A 24445-nucleotide genomic window follows, 5' to 3' on the forward strand; every position below is an offset into this window, starting at 1 on the left:
TAGTTCCTAAGGTATCTCATTAGCAATTACGTGTGTTCAAACCTACCGGTAACAAATTTAATGGTCCTCCACTGAATTCTTTCGAGATCTTTCTTCAATCCGACCTAGTACGATTACCAGACTCTCGAGTAGTGCTCTAGATTAGGTCGCACCAATTACCAGACTCTCAGGTAGTACTCTAGATAAGGTCGCACCAACGCCCTATACTTGGTATCCTTTACACGTGAGTCAATCTTTCCAAAACTCTCCCAATAAACCGAGTCGACGATTCGCCTCCCCCACTACAGTTATCACATGTTCCTTCCATCATATATCGCTCTGCCCAGGTATTTAAGCGACTTCACTGTTTCAAGCTGGACATTAGTAATAATGTATTCCAACATTACAGGCTTGATGCTCCTACTCATTCCACTTATTTCAAGCGGGATATTAGTAATATTGTTCTCGAACATTACACGCTTGATGCTCCTACTCATTCATACTAAGGACTAGCTGCCATACGTCACACAAAGTGGAAATTTTGTCTGAGTCTTTTTTTATCTTCCTACAGTCATTTAATTTCGACACCTTACCATATACCAAGGCAACATGAGGAAATTCTCAATGATTGCTGCCCACCCTGTCAGCCAAATGATTTATGTGTATAGGGAGCAACAGCGATCCTATCACACTCAGTGGGCCACTCCTGAGTTACCCGCGTCTCTGATGAACGCTCGTTGTCGAGTACAACATATTGAATTCTGTTATTTAAGAAACCTCCCACACACTCACATATCGGTGAACTTATTCCATGTGCTCGTACCTTCGTTAACAATCAGCAATGAGTACTGGGTGAAATTCTTTCCGGAAATCTCTATTTGTATATGGAATCCACTATTCCCCATCACCCATAGTACGCTGAATATGATGTGAGAGAAGCTCAAGACGCGCTTCGCAGGAGCGATGTTTTCTAAAACCATGCTAATTCGTGGACATACGCTCTAAGTCTCAAGGACATTTATTGTATTCGACAGATAATGTGTTCACGGATTTTACAGAAAACAGAAGCTATTGATATTGACCTGTAAATTGCGGCTCCGTTCTTTTACCCTTCTAATACACTGGAGTCACCTGCCCTTTTTGTAGTCGTTTGTGATTTTTCGTTACGCGAATGATTCCCAAAAATGCAAGGTAGGTAAGGGGTCAATGCCGTAGAGTACTATTTGTAAAACAGGTATCAGATTCTATCTGATGCTGGTGATCTATTTACTTTCAAGTCTCTCAGCTGTTTCTCTACGCCAGGGACACTTATTAGTATTTCGTCCATACGTCAGTCTGTAAGACGGTCAAGCGAAGGTACGTTTGTACGATTCTCCAGTGTGAACAATTTTTTAGAACGCAAAATTTAAAAGTTTGCCTTTCGTTTTGCTTGCTTCAACTTCCACGCTATACTTGCCCTACAAAGTAAACTACGTTTTTTCACGTAATTATTGCATTTATCTCTAATAAAAAGACACGACCCTTCGGTCCATTTTTATACTGCCACGAAGAGGGTTTAAAAAGTATTCATCGTTTATCATTTTTCTCGTCGTAATAATATGTAAAGATTTGGGTAAGTAATTCTAATTGTAGTGAGGGCTGAACCTCATCATCCAATGCAAATCCACGGCCCCAACGTCTTCCTCCGTTTCTTTAATAATGTGTGTGATGGCCTTAGGTTAGTTAGGTTTAAGTTGCACCACGTCTAGGGTACTGATGACCTCAGATGTTAAGTCCCATAGTGCTTAGAGCTATTTGAACTATTTTTATAAAATTAAAGAACTGTTATAGAACTCATTATAACAATTTTCTTAACAGCAGCTGATGGCAACAGTAATGTGTCAGTCTACTCTTTGCTTTCATGGAAGCACTATTCCGCTGTTTTATTTAAATACTGGTACAATCCATGTGACTGCGAGAAACTTTATACGTTTAAGCGCAAAATCTATTTAGATTTACTGCTATTTTTCTGAAATAATTACATCACCTTTAAGATTGTCACTGTCATTTATCGTAACTTTTTTTACTGCTACACAGAAAACTGATTCATTTCACAGAATTATCGCACATTCACTAATATAAAGACTCTCCCCTTCTGACCCACTTTATATAGAAACGTTCAAGCTTGAAATGTCTTTTTCCTTTAGCACATCCCTCTTGGTAAAAATTGGCAATTATTTGCCTAATTAAGGACGACTGTACACAGGCATGTACCTCTCCTTTAGAAATAATGTGAGGGTCACGAACGTTTTTATCCATGGATAAAAAAGTACGCAAATCACATGGGGACGATCGGAAAATTTGAAAATGATAGAAACGAATATATATTACTGGAATACTGACTGTATGAAGCACACTTGAGTATAACTGGACAGAACACTGACCCGATTTTCGCTAAGGGGTATCGTATTATACTACAAACACTCATACACAGAAAGTAACGTAAAACAAATTCACATCCAGAATCATAACAATTTTCATGTAGGAAATTATATTTATAAATTAGTTCTCTTTTGCGACATATGCATGTATAATTTTACACGAATAATTGAAGGTTATAGAGTAATCTCATGTTAAATGCCAAACTTGAGGCATGAAATGTTTATCTTAAGATCATGTGATCATTTTAGTATCCTCCAGATTTGGTAATAAGGTTGATCGTAATTGATAAAAAGAACGAAGTTTTATCAAATACAACTAAAACTCAGAATTCCTAGTAGTAGCCGAATATAATTATATCATCTCGTTTTTCACTTGCATTGAACTAACCGCGATTACACTGTTTCGTTTAAATACTGAGACAAAGCATTTTACTGCGAGAAATTACGCGTTTTTGTTTAATGTCGAATACATTCGACATTAACTAATATGTTCTGAAATAAATTTATCAGCTTCAACATCAACTTCGTTGTCCTCCATCATAAATCTCTACATCTACTTCAACATCTACATAGATACTCCTTAAGCTACTGTACGGTGCGTGATGGAGGGTACGTGTACCGATACTAGTAGATTATTTTTCTGTCCTACGCGGAAATAAAGCCAGCGAAAAACGACTGGTTTATACATCAGTATGAGCCCTAAGTTCTCGTAGCTTATCTTCGTAGTCCTTAGTCGCAATGTACTTCGAATGTGGGCGATAGTAGAATCGCTCTGCAGTCAGCTTCAAATGCTGGTTCTCTGGACTTTCTCAACAGCATTTCTCGAAAAGAACGTCGCGTTCCCAGCATGGATTCCGATTAGAGTTTCTGAAACATTTCCGTAACACTTACATGTGTTACGAACCTATCGGTAACAAAACTAGCTGCAATTTCTTCGATGTCATCCTTCGAACCGACCTAGTATGTATCCCGAAAACTGTTTCCAAAATTCTCCCAATAAACCGAAGTCTACAACTGTCTCACCCTACCGCTGTTCTCACACAATCGTTCTATGCCATTTCGCTTTGCAGCGTTACGTCCAGATATTTAAACGAGCTGACTGTGTCCAGCACAAGTAATGCTGTACGCTAGTAATCCTGTATTCCAACACTACAGGTCTGATCTTGCTACTCATCCTCATTAATTTAAATTTCTCTAAATTTATGGCTAGCTGCCATTCATCATACAACTGGAAATTTCATTTAAGTCGTCTTGTATCTTGCTACAGTTACTCAATTTGGACACCTTGCCATACACCACAGCATCATCAGCTATTAATTGCAGATTGCTGCCTACCCCGTCCTATCACACTTCCGTGGGCTACACATGTCGATATCCTTGTCTCTGACGAACACTTGATGTCGAGAACAAGTGCTCTACGAGATACTGGCAGAAGTGAAGCTGTGAGGACCGGCTGTGAGTCGTGCTTCGGTGGCTCAGATGGTAGAGGACTTGCCCGCGAAAAGCAAAAGTACCTAGTTCGAATCTCGGTCGGGCACACAGTTTTAATTTGCCAGGACGTTCATATCAGCGCACACTCCGCTGCAGAGTGAAAATATCATTCTGGAAACATTCCATAGACTGTGGCTAAGCCATGTCTCGACAGTAAACTTTCTTTCAGGAGTGTAAGTTCTCCAGGTTCGCAGGAGAGCTTTTGTAAAGTTTGGAAGGTAGGAGACGAGATACTGTCAGAAGTAAAGCTGTGAGGAGCGGTCGTGAGTCGTGCTACGGTGACTCAAATGGTAGAGCACTTGCCCGCGAAAGCAAAGGTAGCGAGTTCGAGTCTCGGTCGGGCACACAGTTTTAATCTGCCAGGAAGTTAATGACATTAGTTTGTAATTTTGAGGTTCCATTCTTTCACCCTTCTTATATTCTGGTGACACCTGTGACATTTTGCAGTCATTTGGGGCTCTATGCTTGGCGAGAGACTATTTAATAGTGTGAATAATTTTTTAATACTTACTGTAGTACTACCGAACCACGATTGACTGTCACGGGATAGAGGTCACTATCAATGAACCATGATGAAATTCTTATGTGTTATTCAAACCTACCGGTAACAAATCTAGCAGCCCTCCTCCAAAATGCTTGGATGTCTTCCTTCAGTCTTATCTGGTAGGATACGACACTCATGCAGTAATCTAGATGACGTCACACCAGCACCCTATTGCGGCCTCCTTTACATGTAGACCACTCTTTCCTTTCGACCATACACTACCATAGTTCTCACATGCTCGCTCCATCTGATATCCCTTTGCAGCATTATGCCCAAATATTTAAACGACTTGACTCTGTCCAGCAGGACACTAGTAATACTGTATCCGAACATTACAGGTTTAATCTTGCTACCTATCCGCACTAACCAACATTTTTCCTCATTTAGGGCTAGCTGCCATAATTGACACCAACTGAAAACTTCGTCACTCATTTTCGCCAACTTACCGTACAACACGGCATCATCAGCAAACCGCAGATAGCTGCCCACTTGTCAGCTGAACCATATATGTGTATAGAGAGTAAGAGGAGTCGTATCAGATTAGCCTGGAGCACTCCTGACGATATCCTTGTGTCTGATGAATACACGCCCTTGAGAACTACATACTGTGTTCTATTATTTGAGATGTTTTCAAGCCAATCACATATCTGTGAACTGATTCCTGATGCTAGTAGATTCGTTAACAGTCTACAATGATACACTGTGTCAAATGCTTTCCGAAATATAGATACGTAGAATGCGATTGTTGCCCTTCATTCGTGCCCTCAGGGACTCAGCATTCATTTGCTGGGTACGGGCTTGGCGAATCCGGGGTTCCTGAGCTGGGCACTGGTAAGCGCCGCCAGTCCCCTGTCACCGTAAGCTCTGAGCATACTTCAGTGACCACTGTGCGGCGCGGCGGTGGAATGTTGTGTGTCTCAGGGAATGGGGAATGGGGATCTTGGCTTGACCGCCTGGATCGCGAGGATGGAATAAACCTCTACAAACAACCTCTCAATCTCAAGGTATGATGCGCGCTGGTGAGGTGCATGGCTGTTGAGGTGGAACAGTCGTTAGCGGGCAACCTCTGGGTAACCTGCCGCACCTCAGTTGTATAAGGCTTACCTAGGCACGCGTTGCTCTGTCTAGGTGGACTCCTAGTTCCCTAGCTGCTCGTGGGACCGAGATGGAACCCTCGAACTTTTCTTCTTCTCCTCCCAGCGGAGAGGGTGGGCCGCTGGTAGGTTCTAACACCCAATCTCACAAGAGGGCTCGTGTAGCCAGTCCTCCTGATTCAGGTAGTAGTAACAGAACGCATGCTGCTTCGCAGAATGTGTTTCTTATTGTAAGGTGTCAGGCAAATCCAACACCTTCCATGAAAAACCTGACATGATAAGCAAATCCAGTAGTATGTCAAATAGCTCCGAATAAATCGTGACATTAAATTAACCAAAGTAATACGAGTAACGAGTGAGCAAATAGAATACCACAGACTAACACAAGAATGCCTAAATGCATGTCGTACCTTCCCACTGTGAGGCAGACGCAGTTCCGAGGGGAGAAACGAGAACAGAAGCCGAGAGCAGAACCGTATTAAGCTAGAAGGCCCTACGATAAGGGACGGACTGGACACCCACGTCGCCAGCCTACCTCTAAGACTACCACCCGCACGTTTTAGCGTGAGGCTTTTTCGCGTCTCTGTTACGTCAAGGACCACCCCCCAGCCCATGTTAAAAGATAGAGCCCTCCAGAAGAACAGTATAGATCTTACGATAACGCTAAAAGGACCACACCAGCTGCAGGTTTTAGTGTGAGACTTTTTAGCGTCTCTGTTACGTTGCAAACTTTAAAAACATTGCCCCACCATGAAAAGTATAACGTTTTTCATTCGATAGACAGAATCTTTGTAGGCGGAGCTTAAGGTTAACATTGAGACCTTGATTGGTCAGATGAAAACACAGCAAGATAGCTTTTTTAAATCTACTTCGGTAAATTGTAGTAAGGAGAAGTTAGGAGAGTTAGTTCCGAGACGGCGAGCTGGATGGCTGGTGCGCCAGCCGCTGTCGCCCTGACGCTGCCTAAACACCGACAAGTTAATGAACGCACGCGATGCCGCATTTTTGAGCGCATAAGGCTTCACTCAGAACTGCAGAAGACTCAACTGTGACACCCCTTTTTTGCGTAATACTAGTGTCGATAGTTAATTAAAACTCATGGTGTTCACATTTGCCACTTGAAGAACAGATCTGAAACGCGATGATTTTTCTTTTATATAGTTATTGAGAAGCCACATCAGCCACTGTAATTTACGACAAGTTAGATAAGTAATTAAAGATAATTGGGGGTCACTGTAGACCATTTTGATAGTTTTCTCTTTTGTGAAACTTAAATTAAACCTAGATTATAGATGTGATATGGCATAGGTCATCCTTCGGTTGATTGTAGAACTTTGAAACCCATTCAGGGAATATTCGTTCACATTTTTGTTGAACGCACTTGGTTTTTACCATCCTGTATTAAAACATCTCCTTTTATCAATAGTGCAATTTATAAACAATGTTTTGTGAGTAGAATAAAATTTCCAATGGTAAACTTAACTGCTTTTTCGACGTTATTTTACCAGCTAACTAAAAATAGGAAAGCCTTGAACCCCTTCCACTAAACTTAGTTAGTATTAAGATTCTTTTACAGGGAGTGCAGTGGAGCTGACGCTGAGATCATTAAGTATTTGGTTCTATCATCGCTAGTCTCACTGAACTCTTCTGAATTCTACATGTCATGTGTGGTCTGGCGTCTCCTTACCAGCAACAGGTCCCAGGTTCAAACTAGTTAATTCCCAAAAATCATGCTCAGAGCGTCGTTGCGAGAAAGTGGTAAGGAGACACGATATAGAACAAACAGACACCACCATGAATGTTTAGATTATAATTAAAAGAAAAGATGGGAGTTTCGGAAAAGTTTCACCATTTTATATCCAGAAGTGCTCAGAAGGTTTTGCTGGCACATTAAAATCTGTAAAGCGCTTGTGAAATGGCACCTTGTTGGTTGAAGCATCTAGCTTCCAGCAAGTCCAGAACCTTCAGAAGGCACAACTTCTTGGCGGAGTTAGAGACTGAATTTCACAACAGCTTGAACTACAGCAAGGGTGTTGTGACTTGCACAGATCTCGTTGACATTCCCCACGACGAACTGAAGGCTGAATAGTCCCGGGAAGGAATTGTCGACGTGCAACTCGTTATGAAACGGGTGGATGGTGCTCCCATGAAATCTGACTCGTTTATCCTTACGTTTAACAGCACCAAATTGCCCGAGCATGTGAAGGCAGGTTTCCTACGTCTCAGTGTACGGCCTTATTACCCCAACCCCATGCGGTGCTTTAAATGCCAACACTTTGGATACACTACTCTCGCTGTAAAGAGGAAACCACTTGCAGGAAATGTGGTAAAGCACCCCATGAGGGAGTTGGTTGCTCCTCTCCTCCCAAGTGTGTCAACTGCTCTGGGGATCACCATGTGTGGAGTAGGGAATGTAGAGTTTTCCTTGAAGAACGGAAGATCCAGGAACTTAAAACCACCAAACGCATCCCGTACGGGGAGGCAAAGAAAATTTACAAGATCCAGCAGCCGCACACGTTCGCTGCTTCCTTTTATTCCATTCTGAAACAGCCAGTCTTAAAAACCGATTCCGCTACACAAACGGAGGTTGCTGCTGTCAGCACTAGCACCTGCGTTTGTCAATGTACGTGTGCTGCTGCCGTTCCTGTGAAGCCTGCTGCTCCCCCCGGCCTTCTGACCAGGCTGTGGTAGCTGACATCATGGAAGTTCCTGCCCCTTCCCGGGTCCAGTCTTGTGCACTGCCCAGCGCTGCTACACCCCCTACTGCTTCTGAGGTTTTGGCTCCAATGCCACCTCAGGCCAGAACATCGAAGCCAAAGCCAAAGGTGAAGACTCGCCCGCTAAAGGATACTGAAGTTATACAGTCTGCTGATGTTGATGTCACTGTCTCTGACGTCTCTCTCGACTCCTCTTCAGAGGCGATGGAGGTTGATGTCAGACTGGATGAATCATCTCGCCCCAAAAGTGAGCCTCCACCTGTTGTGGGCTCCCCTCCCCGACAGAAAGTGAGGATGAAGGTCCTCCCACCCTTATAGATGGCTCCCATTATACAGTGGAACATGAATGGATTCCGGGCACATGTGGAGGAACTGAACCTCCTAGCACGGCAACGCCCCCTGTGCTTGTGTTTACAGGAAACGCATTTAAAACCATCTGATACTTCTGTACTAAGGGGGCCATAAATTGTATCGCCAAGATGACCTGACTGGAGAAAGGGCCAACGGCGGAGTCGCCGTGTTAGTCAATAATGACCACCACTCCTCTGCTCTCCCCCTGGATACTGACCTGCAAGCAGTTGCAGTTGAAATTCATTCACGTCGGAGACTTACCGTTTGCTCCTTTTATTTACCCCCTCTGGTTGCAATGATCTTAGACACTCTCACAGCTCTTATCGACCAACTTCCCCACCCATTTCTCCTCCTGGGAGACTTCAATGCCCATCATGTCCTGTGGGGCTCCGCTTCTCTTTGCACTCGAGGTCGAATTTTGGAGAGCCTCCTAACATCTCAAGTGTTGTCCATCCTCAACACAGGTACTCCGACTCATTTCTCTACTGCTTCTGGAACATTCTGAGACATTGACCTATCTTTCTGCTCTCCAACCCTCATCGACTCAGTTCACTGGGAGGTCATTGACAACCTTCATTCCAGCGATCACTTCCCCATGCGCATTCATCTCCTGGATGGTGTATTGTTGGGGCAGAAGTCGCCATCGTGGATGACTGGCAGGGCTAACTAGCCACTGTTCACTAGGTTGGCTGTCTTTGAACGCCACAACAGCGTACAGGAATTGGTGGATCACATCACACTTGTGATCCATCATGCTGCTGACCTGTCCATACCACAGTCTTCTGGCCCTCTTAAGCGGCGCCTTGTGCCTTGGTGGACAGGAGAGTGCCGTTCAGCCATCTCCGCCGATTTAAATTCCGCCCAACAGCGGTCAACCTTACCGCCTTTCGAATCGCGACAGCCAGGGCACACCGTGCCATTAAAGAGAGCAAGAAAAAGTCATGGCAGGAGTTCCTGGACTCCCCGTTCCACTTGTTGCACAAAAGTATGGGAAGCCATCCGGAGGATTTCGGGTAAACGAAGCCGCTTACCAATAGCTGCAGTCCTAAACCAGGGATGCCTCCAAACGACACCCAGAGCCATTGCTCAGACGCTGGCAGAGCATTTTGCATGAAGTACTGCCACTGCCACCCAGGATCCAGCGTTTCGTCTCTACCGTGAGACTGTCGAAAGAGCGAACTTGGACTTCCGGTCGAACAGTTCTGAGGCCTACAACTCCCCTTTCTCCATGTGGGAACTTGAATCGGCACTTACTGACACTTCTGAAACTGCACCAGGTTACGACCGCATCCGGTACTCCATGCTTTGACATCTGCCAGCGGCGTCAAAGGAAATCCTCCTCAAATGTTTTAATCTCATATGGCAGACAGGAGTGTTCCCCACCTCGTGGAGGGAGGCAATCCTCATCCCTCTCCTCAAACCAGGAAAGGACCGTCATGTCCCAGTAGTTATCGTAGTATCGCCTTGAAAAGCTGTGTCGGCAAGACTTTGTAACGGATGGTTAACCGTCATCTGGTCTGGCTGTTAGAGACCAGACAGCTCCTTAGCCGCTTTCAGTGGGGTTCCGAAAATTTCGGTCCACGGTCGACAACCTGACCCTCCTACAGGCGGCTATTCAGCAGGCTTCCCTCCGTCAGCATAACTGTATCGGTATCTTCTTTGATATCAGTAAGGCATATGATACTACTTGGAGACACTGTATTCTTGCACAACTGCATCAATGGGGCTTTCGTGGCCGCCTCCCCGTTTTCATTCGGTCTTTCCTGTCTCAGCTGTTTTTTCCGACCAGCGTTGGTAACACACTGTCTGATCGCTTTGAGCAAGAGAACGGTGTCCCCCAGGGCAGTGTTTTAAGCGTTACCCTCTTTGCCATAGCCATCAACAGTATAACGTCTACAGTGAGGAGTCCAGTACAGTACTCCTTGTTTGTGGACGACTTTGCTGTTTCCTGTTCCTCCTCCAGTGTTGCATCCGCGAGCTATCAGTTGCAGGTAACAGTGCGGCGGTTAGAGGAGTGGGCTGCAAAGACGGGTTTTCGGTTTTCTGCCAATAAGTGAGTTTGCGTTCATTTTAACTGTTGTCGTCATCTTTTTACTTTGCCTGTCTTGCATATGGGGGATACTGTCCAACATTTTAGAGACACAGTGCGGTTTCTGGGCCTAATTTTTGACTCCAGGTTGTCATGGCTGCCACATCTACGTGACTTGAAAGCCAGAACCCTGAAGGCACTGAACATCTTCAATTGCCTCCACCACAGGTCTAGGGGAGCGGACAGAGCGCATCTCCTTCAGTTTTACCGAGCTTTTGTGCGTTCACGGCTGGACTATGAGTGCACAGTGTATGGGTCAGCAAGGCGTCTTATTTGCAGATCCTTGACGCTGTTCACTATGCTGGGATTCGACTCGCCACGAGTGCTTATCGGACCTGTCCCGTACCCAGCCTCTGTGCTGAGGCTGGGGAACCTCCACTTACTATCCGGCGGCAGCGCCTGCTGGTGCGCCAGGCTTGTAAGTTTCTTGCAGCTCCCAGCTCGCCTGCTCACCATCTTCTTGCCCATCCAACTCTGGACCGCCTTTTTTCCCACCGTCCCCGGGCTGCGTTGCCGTTTGGGATCCGTGTGCAATGTGTGCTTGAGTCCCTCGGTGTGGCGTCTGTACAACCCCAAATCCAGGGTTTTAACCGCCAGCCACCCTAGTTACTGAAGAGGCCCGGTGTGATTTTAGATTTATTGCAGTACAATAGATTGCACTCCTGCCACCGTTTTTAATGCAGCATTTTCTGCCATTTTAGCTGAGCATCACGACTATGTAGCTGTTTTTACGGATGGGTCGAAACAAGGGGATGCCGTTGGTTGCTCAGTTGTTTCTCCGGATCGTGTCCTCAAGGTCCGACTGCCTCAGACTTTTACTGTCGTTGATGCAGAATTGTCTGCGATCTTGCGGGCACTGGAGCAGATGAGACATTCTTCCTCTCTTAAATTTCTTGTCTGTTCCGATTAACTCAGTGCCCTTCACTCATTGCAACGTTTGTATCCGGCAGACAAAATAGTCCAGACAATCCAGGATGCCCTCCTCCGACTACAGCGACTGGGGAAGGTTGCAGCTTTCTGCTGGGTTCCGGAGCATGTCGGCATTGCTGGGAATGAAAGGGCAGATGTCGCAGCCAAGGAGGCGTGTCACGATTCACAAGTATCTCAGTGTGCCATCGCCCTCCACGCACTCACCTCGCTGTTGAGCTCACGAGTCATGCGTCGGGGGGAGAATGAGTGGCTGGAAGTGACTGACAATAAGCTCCGTATCGTCAAGCCCACAACGCGTGTGTGGTGTACTTCCTTTCAGCCCCATCGAATGGGCGAGATTCTTCTCACTCGGCTTCGAATAGGCCACAGCCCTATGGAGCATGGCATCCTGCTCCGGGGAGAGGACCTTCCAATGTGTGGTGCTTGCGGCGTCCAGGTCACTGTGCGCCACATTTTATTGGGTTGCGTTTTATTTTCTGACCAGCGGTCCGCGGCTGACTTGCCAGGGGACCTGACATCTCTTTTAGCCAACACTCGGACGAATGTGGTTAAAGTTTTAAAGTTTTGTGCCATGTCAAATGTTTTTACGAAGATTTTAGGCAGGAGATTTTAATTTGGTCACTGTGTGACAAGATCGATTATATATTATGTAAGTGGCCAGCCAATGACAATTTCGTGTAGCATTCTTGTTGCTATGTTTTCCCTTTCCTTCGGTTTTACTTTCCTATGTAGCATTTTCCTTCTTTTCCTGCTTTCTTTGAGTGTGTGCTTCAGTTTTATTAGGTCTGTCCACATTCGTACCTTTTAATGTGTGTCAGGGCGCATATGACCTCGATGTTGAGCGCCCATAAGCCCCAACACACACACACACACACACACACACACACACACACACACACACACACACACACGCCCTTCATTCGTAGGTTGCTGTATATCATGTGAGAAATGAGCAACTTAAGTTTCGTATGAACGATACTTTTAAAACCATATCTATGAGAGGTATCACAGAATGTAGCCAAAACACTGAAAGCCTGCAAGTGTAGGCTTTCCTACTATTTTCAGAACACAAGAGCCTCGTGTATATTCATTAACAAAGATATGAACCAGGTATTAACCAACAGTGGGGTATACACAGCTACCTGTTCTGATTGTGAGAAGTTTTACATTGGTCAGTCAGCAGAGGCATATCAACTAGGCTGGCTGAACACGAATGCAGCTGTAGGCTGCAGATTTCTGACTCCGCATTTGCTGAACATGTACTGAGTGAGAGTCGCGACTACCTCCCAAAGCTCCATGTCCTTCAATTAGCAAACAACGCCGTAAATTAAACCTGCTGCAAGCCCTCGAAAATAACAACCATCTAGCTCACAGTCCTGCTCTAATCCGAAATGACAGGACACAGCTCAACACTTCTCATCTCTTAAAATTCACATAATCATATCTGTTTTTCTGTATTCATGAAGTTCTTTTATTTTATTGAAATTCTCTATGTCATCCATATAAACTGTAGTTTCAATTGTTAAGGTTTTCTTGTAACTGGTATTTGTATTACTTTCCATGGTTAATACCTCTTATAGTTGTCTAATCAAATAGTTTTTTTCTACTTGGTTCATTTAATTAATGCAAACTAGTACATGGTCACAATATTGTAGTTTTGTATATCACTAATGGCTTGTTTTCTCTCTCTCTCTCTCTCACACACACACACACACACACACACACACACAAAAACAACGAAATAACACAGTTACCGGTATGGACCCATAATAAAATTCCTGTAACTGCTTAGATATGTTACTTCTTTGTTTCGACAACACAATTAGCGTGAGTATTCACCTGTGTTCTATAAATGTATAAATTAATTTGAATTATTTGAAAATTATTGAGCAATCTGATCTAAAAAGAATATAGAGAACAAAAGCAGCCATACCACACTTGCCGGGGGCACTTCTGAGAATAACCTTGTCTCTGATTAACACTCCCGCTCTAGGACAACATGCTCTTTCACCAAACGAATTCTAAATACAGGCGACTAGCCTTAGCTCCGATTGCCCAAGACAGATGATTTCATTACACACACAATCATATACACAAAATCACATTAAATAAATGGCAAACTTGGGTCACGAAATGTTAATCGATAAATTATGGTTGCAGTGTATAGATTCGTGTTACTAATGCTCAGTTTTGATATTAAAATTTGATGTGAGGTGATAAAATGAACGAAGCTTTACAAAGCACGTTTAAACAGCAAGTTTATTAAAAGCAGTTAATGCAAATAATAATGAGTGATTCTATTATCTGTTTTGAAATAAGCACGAATCCACTGTTTCATTTAAATACTGTACTGAGACAAAACTTATTCGTCGTAGTGTAAACTGGAATACCTTTGAATTTTTTGCAATTTTTTTGAAATTACTTTAATGGGTTGTACATCATTCATTGTTTTTTGTCATTACTTTTTAGTATTATTACAGCGAATACCGCGTCTTTTCACAAAATTATCTAGTGTATCACTAATAAAGTGTGCCCCACTTCATACAGAAACGTTCCAGCTTCAAGTGTGAATTTCATTTATCTCCTCGATCGTACTAAATACTGGCAAGGTTTTGTCTAAGGAATGATGATTGCACCAAGTCATGTATCTCTTCGTCAGAAGCAAGTCGACGGCCACGGATGTCTTTCTCCTGGGCTCAAAAAGTACGGAAACCTCATGGCGACGGATCGGACTAACTGTAAATGATAAAAACCAATGTTATTGTAATACTCAATGTATTACTACTGAGGCACGATTGAGTATCGCTGGGCAGAGGTCACAGTCAATGAACACTAACGAAATGCTTCCTCAGAAGCTGCCTCACTTTCACCAAAATAATTCACTACTAGACAAATATAAGTTTCTAAAATATAAGCGAGTAGCCTTAACTCCGATTGCCAAAGGTAGATGATTTCATTACAAACACAATCATACACACAAAATCACATTACATGAATTCAAAAAAACCTTCATAGTAATATTCACGTAACTATTTAGACCGACAAATTATTTCTATTTTCCGAATGAATTGCAGTGCGTCAACATAATTAGCGTGACTGTTCCTGTGTAGAGATAAGCAAGTATAAATTAATATGAATTATTGAAAATTATTAAGTAATCTCACGTAAAATGACAAACATATTGCTTGAAATATTTATCGAAAGACTATGGGATCATTTTCATACAGTTCAGATTTGATAATATCGTTGATCGGAATAGAATAAAAAATGAACGAAGTTTTATGAAACACATTTAAACTGCAAAATTAACAGCTGGTAATGGGAATAATAATATTTCATTTTATGCTTTCTTTTCCAGTAAGCACAGTTTTATTGTATCTTCTAAACACTGAATCAAAGGATTTTACTGCGAAAGAATTATGCGTTTTATGTAATATCGAATATGTATGAGATTACCGAACGTGTTCTGCAATTACTTTATCAGCTTCAACTCTTTACATCTACATAGATGCTCCACAAGGCACCGTACGGTTCATATGCGAGGGCACCCTTTACCACTACTAGACATTTCCTTATCTGACCTACTCGCAAATAGAGCGAGGGAAATATTAATGTTTATATGCATCAGTAGAGGAACAGATATCTCGTATGTTATCTTCCTGGTCCTTAAGCGAAATGTATGCTGGCGGCAGTAGAATCGTTCGGCAGTAAGTTTAAATGTCTATTCTCTAAATTTTCTCAATAGCAGTTCTATAAAATCCATTCAGGGACACTCATTTGTGTTCCTAAGGCATCTCATTACCAATTACGTGTGTTCGAACGTACAGGTAACAAGTTTAATAGCCCTCCACTGAATTCTTTCGAAATCTTTTTTCAATCCCAACTGGTATGATTGCCAGACGCTGGAGTAGTACTCTAGATTAGGTCGCACCAACTACCAGACTCTCAAGTAGTACTTTAGATAAGGTCGCACCAACGCCCTATACGCGGTATCATTTACACGTGAGTAAATCTTCCCAAAACTCTCCCAATAAACCAAGTCGACGATTCGCCTTCCCCGCCACAGTTCTCACGGTCCCCTTCCATCACGTATCGCTCGGCCCAGGTATTTAAACGACTTGACTGTTTCAAGCTGGATATTCGTAATAATGTTCTCTAACATTACACGCCTGATGCTATTACTCATTCACATTATTTTACAGATTTCCACGTTTAGGACTTACTGCCATATATCACACTAAGTAGAAATTACGCCTGTGTCTTCTTGTATCTTCCTACAGTCATTTAACTTCGACACCTTACCCAATACCAAGGCAACATGAGGAAACATCCATAGATTGCTGCCCACCCTGTCCGCCAAATGATTTATGTGTGTAGGGAGCAACAGTGGTCCTATCACACTCCGTGGGCCGCTCCTGAGTAACCCGTGTCCCTGATGAACACTCGGTGTCGAGGGCAACGCATTGGATTCTGTTATTGAAGAAACCTCCCACCCATTCACTTATATGTGAACTTATTCCTTGTGCTCTTACTAAGTTAACAATCAGCAATGAGCACTGTGTCAAATGCTTTCCGGAAAGCATATATATACATGGAATCCGCTGTTCCCCCTTGACCCATAGTACGCTGAATATCATCTGAGAGAAGAGCAAGCTGCGCTTCGCACGTACGATGCATTCTAAAACAATGCTAATTCGTGGATATACGCTTCTCTGTCTCAAGAATATTTATCATATTCGACGGATCATATGTTCAAGGATTTTGCAGAAAACGGACGTTAGGGATATTGGCCTGTAATTTTGCGGATCCGTTCTTTTACCCTTGTTATACACTGGAATCACTTGCGCCTTTTTGTAGTCGCTTGTGACTTTTTGTTGGGTGAGTGAGTCATAAAAAATGTAAGGTAGATAAGGAGTCAATGCCGTAGAGTACTATTTGTAAAACAGGTATCAGATTCTATCCGATACTGGTGATCTTTTTACTTTCAATTCTCTCAGTTGTTTCTCTACGCCAGGGACACTTATTAGTATTTCGTTCATACGGGAGTCTGTGAGACGGTCAAGTGAAAGTACGTTTGTAGGATTTTCCTCTGTGAACGATTTTTTAACGTAAAATTTAAAAGATTGCCTTTCGTTTTGCTAGCTTCAACTGCCACGCCAGACTTTCACTACAAAAAAATAACTACGTTTTTTTCACATAATTATTGCACTTTTCTATAATAAAATGACACGACCCTTCAGTCCGTTTTTATACTGCCACGACCAGTTTAAAATGTATTCATCATTTACCATTTTTCTTGTCGTAATAATATGTAAAGATTTGGGTAAGGAATTCTAATTGTAGTGAGGGCTGAACCTCATCATCCGATGCAAATCCACGGCCGCAACGTCTTCCTCCGTGTCTTTAAAAATGTGGAAACTGTATGGGGAGCGATCGAGCTAAATAGCTCTGACAACATGAGTAATACAAAAATACACACTGCAGTAAAACTGAGACGAGCTTGAGTATCACTGGACAGAGGTCACTGTCGATGAACACTAACGAAATTATTCCTCCGAAAATGGCTCTGAGCAGTGTGGGACTTAACTTCCGTGGTCATCATTCCCCTAGAACTTAGAACTACCTAGACCTAACTAACCTAAGAACATCACACAAACAGCCATGCCCGTGCAGGATTCGAACCTGCACCAATAGCGGTCGCGATATTCCAGACTGTAGCACCTAGAACCGCTCGGCCACTCCGGCCGGCTGTTCCTCCGAAACTACAACTATTTTGCCAAAGTAATTCAGTTCTAGTCAAATACTTCCTCCTAACATACATACAAGTCGCTAATCCCTCTTCTGCTATAGCCCATGCTGGATGACATGATTTCACACAAAAACGTAAAAACACAATAAAAAACAGTTAGAGATATGGACCCATAATAATATTCATGTAACTATTCAGAGAAAAAAGTTTCTTGTCTCTTTAGACTTAGTTGCCATGTGTCAACACGATTGGCGTGACGCGTCATTTGTGATCTAAGAATATATAAGTTAATTTGAATTATTGAATATTATTGAGCAATGTGTCCGCCACTGGTAGCTGGTGGTCAGCACTGCAGAATGTCACTCCCTAGGGCCCGGGTTCGATTACCGGCTCTGTCGGAGATTTTTTCCGCTCAGGGACTGGGTGTTGTATTGCCTTAATCATCGTTTCACCTCCATCGACGTGCAAGTCGCCGAACTGGCATCAAATAGAAACACGTGTACCCGGCTAACTGTCTACTCGACGGGAGGCCCTAGTCACACGACATTCACATTTTTATTGAGGAGTGTGTTGTGAAATGACGAACTTGAGACACGAAATGTATATTGAAAGACTGTGATTACAGTGTATAGTATCGTGTTAGTAATGTTCAGTTTTGTTAGTACTTTATGATGTGAAGTGATAAAATGGGCCGTCCGCTGTGACCGAGTGGTACTAGGTGCTTCAGGCCGGAGCCACACTATTGCTACGGTCGCAGGTTTGAATCATGATTCGGACATGGATGTGTGTGATGGTCTTAGGTTAGTTAGGTTTAAGTTGTTCGAAGTCTAGGGTACTCATGACCTCCGATGTTAAGTCCCATAGCGCTTAGAGGCATTTGAACCATTTTTATAAAATGAACGTAGTATTATAGAACTTATTTAAACAATTTTCTTAACAGCAGCTGATGGCAACAGTAATGTGTCATTCTACTCATTGCTTTCATGGTAGCACGATTCCGCTGTTTTATTTAAATGCTGGTACAAGCCATGTGAATGCGAGAAACGTTATCCATTTAAGCGTAAAATCTAATTTGTTTGAATTTATTGCTTCTTTTCTAAAATAAATTATAGCACCTTTAAGATCATTCACTGTCATTTATCGTAACTCTTCAGTTACTGCTACAGAGAAAACTGCGTCATTTCACAAAATATCGCACATTCACTAATAAAAAGACTCGCCCCTTCTGTTCCACTTTATACAGAAACATTCAAGGTTCAAATGTCTTTATCTTTTATCACTTCCCTCTTGGTAAAAATAGGCAAATATTTGCCTAATTAAAGATGACTGCACACAAGCATGTACCTCTTCTTCCGAAATAAGGCAACGGTCACGAACGTACGGAAATCACATGGGGACGATCAAACTATTTGAAAATTATGGAAACGAATATATATTATTGTAGTACTGACTGTATGAAGCACTCTTGAGTAGTAGTAGTAGTAGTAGTAGTAGAGTGGTTTTGGGCGCACAACAGCAAGGTCTTCAGCGCCCGTTCAGTAACATAGTGAGGTGTGTGTGTGTGTGTGTGTGTGTGTGTGTGTGTGTGTGTGTGTGTGGTGAGACGGGTGCCAAGAAAAATCCCAGAACAGGAATATAAAACGAAACAGAAAACATGGGTAACAATCGTTGAAAAACATGTAGTCACCCACACGAAAGCGTGGGATGAAGCAGAGTGTCAGCAGTAAAACATGGACAACACAGGAAGAAATCATAGAGGGAGCTAAAACAATGTAGCAGATGGAAGTGGCTGGCTGACCACAAGGAAAAAAGGGGAGGAGTCAGCCACTCTGCAATACACTAAAACCCCCAGCGTAAAAGTTTAGGCCAGAGTCCAGACACATCACAAAACTTTAAAACCCTAGACACACACGTCTCATCATTAGCTAAAACAGAAGGCAGATCGCCATCAACTTGTGCTTCTGCCCGTGCATCACGGTATAAAATGCAGTCTGTTAAAATGTGCCGGACAGAGATGTGCACACCACAAGCATCACAAAACGGAGGAAGCTCCAGCAGTAATAAAAAGCTATGTGTGAGAGGACAGTGCCCGATCCGAAGACGTGTGAGGGCCTCCTCCTCCCGCCTGAGCAACCGGCAGGAGGAACACAACGGCTGAGTGGTTCACTTTATCAACCGCAGTTTATTGGCCGTCACCGCCAGCCATTCGTCCTCCCACAACTCCATGCACTTCCTGTGGAGTGCAGCGATGACTGAGTGCAAGGGAATAGGACACTGGACCACATCCTGCTCCCTGCAGGCCTCCTTGGCAGCCCGATCGACCTGTTCATTGCGGCATATGCCGTCATGACCACGCACCCAGCAGAAGGATACTTTTGTACCCCGCCGTTGGAGCAAGTACACTTGGTCATGTTTCAGCTGGACCATCTCCTCAGTTGGGTACAGGTTCTGCAATGATTGTAGGTCACTAAGAGAATCTGAGCAGAGAAGAAATCAATCGCCCCGAACACGATTCATCTGCTCCAGTGCCTTCAGGATCGCGTGGAGCTCCGCTGCGAAAACGGTATATTCAGCAGGGAGGCGAATCCGGGTAACTTGATCAGGGAACCTGGAGCCATCAGTGTAAACGACAGTGAAACCGTGATGCACATCTAAGATGTTAAAACAGAGATTGGAATGTAAAATCTGGTGTGCGATCTTTCCTAAAATTAGTCAAATCTAAAATAAGTTTGGGTCTCCGGAGGAGCCATGGTGGAGATCTGCTCCAACCGCGACGCAAAACACGAAGACCAGCCAAAGACATCGGAGCGAGGCATCCTGTGCGCGAATCCTATAGGGCTGCGTCGCATGTTGCCAGTTATGAAATAACTGTGCCAGAGGAGGCTGATCAACGGTATGTTATGCAGAGGTGTATGGTGTGGACTAAGTTTCATACGCCTGGCGCACTGTAAGTAGCCGTCGCTGCATATGAAGTGGCGATTCACCAGCCTCTGCACAGAGGCTCGGTTTGGGGCTAGTTCGGAATGCCCCAGTGGCCAACCGAAGCCCTTCATGGTGCACAACGTCCAACATCTTTAATTAAGAAGGCCTCGCTGACACATACACCGTGCACCCATAATTGAGCCGAGATCGCACAAACTCCCTGTAAAACTGGAGCAGACAAGTCCTGTCAGCTCCCCATGTACTGTGGCTAAGACGTTTTAAAATGCTTAAAGCCTTAAGTGACCGACGTTTCAGGTTTTTAAGATGAGGTAACCACGTGAGCTTCGAGTCAAAAATGAGCCCCAGAAACCTCTCCGTGTCCTTAAAAGTAAGAATAGAGTCCCTCATGCGCAACTCAGGAAAGGTTAAAATCGAACGAGAACGGTTAAAAAGAACACATACTGACTTCTCGGTGGAAAACCTAAAACCACTCTTCCGCGCCCAGTCATCCAAACGCCTAATCGTAAGTTGCAACTGACGAGTTGTCGTTGCAAGGCTTGAAGAAGAGCAAAACAAAGAGAAATCATCCACAAACAAAGAACACTGGACAGGACTTTTCACTATGGACGTAATGCTATTAATAGCGATGGCAAAGAGAGTCACACTTAAAACGCTACCCGGAGGGACACCGTTCTCCTGCTCTAAGTGATCAGACAGTTCGTCACCAATTCGGTATTTAAAATATCGTGGCGAGAGGAAAGACTGAATAAAAAGAGGAAGACAACCACGAAAACCCCATTCGTGGAGCTGCTCCAGGATGAGACGCCTCCAAGTAGTATCGTAGGCTTTCTCGACGTCGAAAAATACGCCTAGAAGGTGATGACGGCGTAGGAAAACTTGTTGTATAGCCGCCTCCAGGAGGGCAAGGTTATCGAAGGTGGAACGAAACCTCCTGAACCAACACTGAAAGCGACGAAGGAGTTGCCGGGATTCTAACATCCAGACAACGCGGCGGTTGACCATCCGCTCCTAGGTCTTCCCTATGCAACTAGTGAGGGCAACACTACGGTAGCTACTTGGGCTCGTGCGGTCTTTCCCAGGTTTTAAAAAAGGGATTAAAACTCCCTCACGCCACGCGTCAGGGAAGTGATCCGACGTCCAAATGGCATTAAAAAGTGCGAGGAGGATTTCTTTGTTGCGCATTGTGAGGTGCCGTAGCATACTGTAATGGATCCTGCCGTGACCAGGGGATATGTCACGAGCTCCAGACAATGCAGAATCAAGCTCCCACATAGAAAATGGGCAGTTGTAAACTACATGACAGGTGGACACACGTGGTTTCCGTTTTCAATTACGGAATGGAATAGAGTGTGTCCCGACATGTCAGGCCAATAGATGTTCAATGTGGTGGCCATTATTTGCTGCACACAATTGCAATCTCTGGCGTAATGAATGTCGTACACGCCGCAGTACAACTGGTGTAATGTCGCCGCAGGCTGCCACAACACGTTGTTTCATATCCTCTGGGGTTGTAGGCACATCACGGCACACATTCTCCTTTAACGTACACCACAGAAAAAAGTCCAGAGGTGTAAGATCAGGATTTAGGTTACAATATCTCTGGCAACAAACGGCCCTGATTACGTATTTGTTTATATGTTCAGATGTGCTAACAAAACTAACGGAGTTCCATTTAAAAAACGTAGGTTTGTGTTAAAAAACATACTTCCTTGCATTTTTTATGGTTTGTATTAACCAATTACACTAGCCCCTCTCCTCAAGTTCGGTCTGTGGAATCGATTCGTCAGTGTTTGATGTGGTTTACGAAATATATCCAGCGGTAATGTTAGGTGACTCACCCTGTATATTATTGGAATACTGACTGTATGATGCACGCTTTAGTATAACTGGACAGGACACTGCCCCGCTTTTCGCTAAGGCAGATCGTTTCATTCTACACACACTCATACATACAACGTAACGTAAAACAAATTCACATATAGAGTCACAGCAATTTTCCGTGTAGGTATTTAGACTGAGGAATTATTTCTCTTTTGCGACATATGCATATATAATTTTACACGAAAAGCTGAAAATCATTGAGTAATCTCATGTAAAATGCCAAACTTGAAGCATGAAACGTTTATCGAAAGATTATATGATCATTTTAGTATCCTTCAGATTTGGTAATAAGGTTGATCGTAACTGATAAAAGATCGAAGTTTTATCAAATACAATTAAACAGCCGAATTCCTAGTAGTAGCTGAATGGAATTATATCATCTCGTTTTTCACTTGCTTTCAACTAACCACGATTGCATTGTTTCGCTTAAATACTGGGACAAAGCATTTTACTTTGAGAAAATTATGCGTTTACGCGCAATGTACTTTGAATGTTGGCGTCAGTAGAAACGTTCGGCAGTCAACCTCAAATGCTGGTTCTCTAGATTTTCTCAATAGCGTTTCCCGACTGGAACGTCGCCCTACCTGCATGAATTCCGATTTAAGTTCCTGGAACATCTCCGTAATTCTTACGTGTTGTATAAATCTATCGGTAACAAAACTAAATGCAATTTCTTCGATGTAATACTTCGATCCGACCTAGTACGTATCCCGAAAACTCGAGCAGAAGTGAAAAACAGCGCCCTATGTGCGGTTTCCTTTTCACGTGACTCGCTCTTTCCAAAATTCTCCTAATAAACTGAAGTCTACAATTGGCTCACCCTATCACAGTTCTCACATGCTCATTCCATCTCATTCCGCTTTGTAGAGTTACGTCCAGATATTTAATCGAGTTGACTGTGTCCAGCACAAGTAATGCTGTACAATAGTAGGCCTGTATCGCAACATTACGGCTCTGATCTAACTACTTATCCACATTAAATTACATTCTTCTAAATTTGGGGCTAGTTGCCAGTCATCATACAACTGGAAATTCAAGAAGTCTTCGAGCCAGTCACATATCTGTGAACTTGCTGCATACGTTCGTTATTCCGTTAACAGATTTTACAGGGGGTTTGTGTCAAATTACTTCCGGAAATCTATATACATGGAACTTGCCCGTTGCCCTTCATCTATAGTTAGCAGTATATCTTGTAAGAAAAGAGCAAGCTGAATTTCGCACGAGCGATACTTTCTCAAAACCATGCTGATTTGTGGTCATAAGCTTCTCAGTATCATTAAAAGTTATGTTCGAAATAAGAATATGTTCAAGGATTCTGTACCAGAAAGAAGTTAATGATATTGGTCTGTAATTTCTTATATTCTGGAGACACCTGTGACTTTTTGCCGTCACTTGGGGCTGTATGCTAGGCTATAGATTCTGTAATAATGTGAATAATCTTTTAATACTCACTATAGTACTACTGAAGCACGACTGATTATCACTGGACAGAGGTCACTATCAGTGAACCCTGACGGAATGCTTATGTCCTATTCGAACCTGTCGGTATCAAATCTAGCAGCGCTCCTCCCAAATGCTTCGATGCCTTCCTTCAGTCCTACCTAGTACGGATACCAGACACTCGAGAAGTACTCTAGGTGTGGTCACACCAGCGCCCTATTTTGGTCTTCTTTACATGTATACCACTCTTTCCTACAATTCTTCCAATTAACTGATGTCTACCATTCTCCTACCCTACCATAGTTCTCACACACTCGTTCCATCTCATATCCCTTTGCAACGTTATGCCCAAATATTTAAATGACTTAACTGTGTCCAGCAGGACACTAGAAATATCGCATCCGACCATTACAGGATTGATATTGTGACTTATACGCATTAACCCCCTTTTTCCCACGTTTAGGGCTAGCTACCATAAATGACACCAACTGGAAATTTTGTACAAGTCGTCTTGTACCTTCCCACAGTCACTCATCTTCGGCACCTTACCGTACAACACGGCATCATCAGCAAACCGCAGATAGCTGCCCATATGTCTGCCAAACCATTGATGTATATAGAGAATAAGAGTGGTCCTTTCAGATTTTATTGGAGCACTCCTGGCGATATCCTTGTGTCTGATGAATACATAGCCGTGCAGGATTAGCCGAGCGGTCTCAGACGCTGCAGTCATGGACTGTGCGGCTAGTCCCGGCGGAGGTGTGACTCCTCCGTCGTGCATGGGTGTGTGTTTGTCCTTAGGATAATTTAGGTTACG

Source organism: Schistocerca gregaria, chromosome X, assembly GCF_023897955.1.
Source record: "Schistocerca gregaria isolate iqSchGreg1 chromosome X, iqSchGreg1.2, whole genome shotgun sequence".
In the NCBI taxonomy this organism is placed as follows: domain Eukaryota; kingdom Metazoa; phylum Arthropoda; class Insecta; order Orthoptera; family Acrididae; genus Schistocerca; species Schistocerca gregaria.